The following is a 3614-nucleotide window of genomic DNA, read 5'->3' as shown; positions in this document are numbered from 1 at the left end:
AAAACAACAGGACACAAAGGTTTATTCACAGTGCGTAAAGATTTCTCAGCATGTGAACATTCAACACAATCATTAAAAAAGGAATCCACACAAACATCCATCCCTGGCCACCAATAATGAAGTCTCAATCTCTTCTTGGTACTAGGAATCCCACTGTGACCTTTGTGAGCAAGGTGTTCTTCCATCAAGCTTCAGTCTTCAACTGAAGATTAGAAGCTTAACATTCTATAATCACCTAGCAACCTAAGCACTAGGACAAAGCAGTCTAATGGAGAACACAAAGAATAACTAAGAAAACATAGGATAAGGAAACATAGGATATAACATGATTCTCAGGACAAAACTCCACATCTGTATTCAAAAGGAGATGAGAAATAAAATCTATAGTTGTGTACACGCTTTTCTGAGCCAGAATAGATCTAACTAAAAATGGAAGGTATGTTATGGAATGTTTCAGCAAATATTGTTAGTGATTAACAGTCATACTCAAGTTACCTACCGTCATATATTAGGGGGAAATGTAAGGTAAATACCGAAACATGTGGATGTTGTTGCAGAAAGTACCTAGATCCGCAAATTAAGCCCCTTTTTGGCAATAACCATAAATGATGCTTTGATATTCATTGCACCCGATGAACTCAAATTCCTTCAGCTTCCAAATATCTTGTGTGATATAAATATCACTCTCCTCCTGGTCAGCCAGATTCTAGGCATTAATAGTTACCGCTATGCAGTTTGAAAATATTGGAAAAATATATCATCAATTAAAATGGCCTGTGGAGACTTGCTAAAATAGGAGTCTCCTCTGCCTGGTTTGTAGAAGTTGCATCTTGTCTTCAGAACTTTTAAATATGAAGTTTGATAGTAAGTTATTCTTGAGATAATTCAGACAAAACCCAGACTCAAATAGATTGAAGGCTGAAACAAGGCCCCCTTTTATATTGTGCATCATGACTGAATGTTTTCCTTCGTGGAACTCTGCTATCTTATGCATAACTAATCCTTTGGTTGAGGAGTTTCTCCAGTCCAGCACCCAGCATTAAATACTGTCCCATCCATTGGGCCTGCTTTATTTGCACCTTATACCATTATTGCTTCCCATGTTAGGACCACACTGATTCACAAGCCATTCTCTCTCAGCAGAGAGGATATTCTTCGACCTCGACACTGTAGTTTCAATGGCCTATTCTTTGAAATATATTGGAGAGGGAGGACCGCTTCATCATCAGTGAACCTGCATCAGGTATGTCCTGTGTCAAAGTTTCCCCGAAAAGCCCAAAAGTAGAGGAGACCGGGGGAGTCAGACAGCCCAGATTTAAGCCGTTAGAAATATGTTGAAAAATCAATAAAACAAAATGTTCCTTAAAAAAGTAAATAAACAAATTGAAACTCAGAGACATATTGTCAGGGGTGAAACAAAATAAAGTCAGAGTGAAGAAATACCACAGTAGTAAGTAGTATTGAACCTAGAACAAGTACCAGCTGGTGAGCATGTTTCATGGTATCATGTGTACCTTCTTTTTATTCAATACTCTTGAGGTGGAGCCTTTTCTAATATAAATTATACATTTTAAATTATCTCCAAATCTAAATTTTGTGGATATGTTGGTACAATACAATACCATATATTAGAGAGTATGGAGCAGTTTATACCTTTTTTTCTGTGGAAATCTAAGCTGAGTTAATAATTGTTGGCACATACATCTGCAATAAATAGTTTCCCTATCTCTGAAAGACAAATGATGAAACCCCACTAAAATTATTGTGCAACAGAAAATATTTATTTTTAGTATGTTTGAACAAATGCAAATGATGAAATCACAAATAGAAACGTACAAGTCAAACCAGCTCCCCAAAATGATGTATTCACATTGCTGGTGTGCTTTATTTCAGCCTGCCTGCCTTCAAATCGCAATAAACCTGGACAAATGGAAGGACAAAATCTGACTTCAGAGGAACGTTTCCTGCTTATAGGGTTTTCGGATCTTCCACTGCTGCAAGTTCCCCTTTTTATTACATTTACAATAATTTATGTGATGACTCTCATTGGAAACTTTCTTATTGTGTCAATAGTATACTCCAACTCACACCTGCACACCCCCATGTATTTTTTTCCTTATAAATGTGGCCTTCATTGACATCACTTGCATCTCACTCACTTTTCCACATATGCTGGCACACTTCTTTCAGACAGGCACACTGATTTCTCTCACCAAATGTCTGCTGCAGATACATTTCTTTATCTTCTTGGTGGCGACAGAATTCCTTATCCTCACAGTTATGGCCTATGATCGGTATGTGGCCATCTGCTATCCCTTACATTACATGAGTATCGTGAACAAAAAAAGGTGCATACAGCTGGCCACTGGAAGTTGGCTTTGTGGTACCTTGATCCCTGTACCCTACACTGTAATACTGTCGGGGTTCTCATACTGTCAATCCCACACCATCAACCACTTCTACTGTGATTTAAGTGCCCTGATGAAGCTATCTTGCACCAGCATCCTTGGTATTGAGACACTGAACTATGCTATTGGATCTACTTTCGGACTGTTACCCTTCATTTTTGTCTTTGCATCTTATGTCAAGATCATCTCAGCGATACTGAACATTAAGTCGAGGGAGGGGAGGCACAAGACATTTTCAACCTGTGGATCCCACCTCACTGTGATTATTTTATTCTTTGGGTCTGCTTGTTCTACGTACATGAGACCAACATCAAGTTATTCAATAAAAGAGAACAAGATGTTGGCTTTGCTGTACACAGCTGTTCCTCCACTGTGCAACCCTGTCATATACACCCTAAAAAACAAAGAATTTTCAAATGTCCTCAGAAAGACAAATAAAAGTAGTATTGACAACAGGATCAAAAAAATCCACAATGTTTGCAAGGCTTTTAAAAAAATTACGGTGAAAATTTAACTGTAAACTTTGGATGGAGTCCTGTACAACAGAAAACTTTAATACTCAGTGCCAGACGTTTGGGTGATTATTTGTAACACTAATATCATGCACATAGATTAGGGGTAGTCAAGTGTAGCAGCTGATGCTTCTCTTTTCCTTTGGTCCTCCTTGCTCTGCTCTTACTAGCCCTGGTCCCAAGAGCCATAAAGGCATTTGTATACAAAAGTAAACAAGGTTGACTGGATCTTGTTTACTTTCTGTAGTTTCACCTCCTTGCACTTCCTCTAACTCTTCAGCAGTAAATAGGAGTATTTGGCATCCCTAAGTGAGAGCAATGTTGGAAAGTTATCATGGCCAAAAGGTGTGTGATGCTACTTTGGATACTTCTGGCATTTTAGTGAAGTTATTGTAATAAATGATGTAATCTAATCATGTTCAACAGTAGTGTTTTGTTGGGATAGTAAACTGGCATTTACACTAAGAAGGACAAAGCAAACACAAATGTGTTGGCAGTGCACATTTTCAGTAACAGATAACTGACAGAAACAAAACATTTAAATGTATTAATGAAATCCATATCAGATAAGAGATAATTATAAAATTACTATTGGTTTGATCATTGGGGTGATCAGAAAGTGTATCAAAACAAGGGATGACAGAAACATGATCCTATGTGGAAATGGAACTTATGTGTGAGGAGAGCAAGTAAT

The 3614-nt window shown here is 37.8% G+C and overlaps 1 pseudogene; it reads left to right on the top strand.

Moving 5' to 3' along the window:
• The first annotated feature begins 1928 nt into the window (after positions 1-1928).
• On the top strand, positions 1929-2922 carry LOC147666221 (olfactory receptor 1G1-like; annotated as a pseudogene).
• Positions 2923-3614: the final 692 nt, after the last annotated feature.

The sequence above is a fragment of the Lissotriton vulgaris genome, unplaced genomic scaffold, assembly GCF_964263255.1.
Source record: "Lissotriton vulgaris unplaced genomic scaffold, aLisVul1.2 SCAFFOLD_545, whole genome shotgun sequence".
In the NCBI taxonomy this organism is placed as follows: Eukaryota; Metazoa; Chordata; class Amphibia; order Caudata; family Salamandridae; genus Lissotriton; species Lissotriton vulgaris.
The sequence above is the reverse complement of the archived record's forward strand: the minus strand, read 5'-3'. Positions and strand labels throughout refer to the sequence as shown.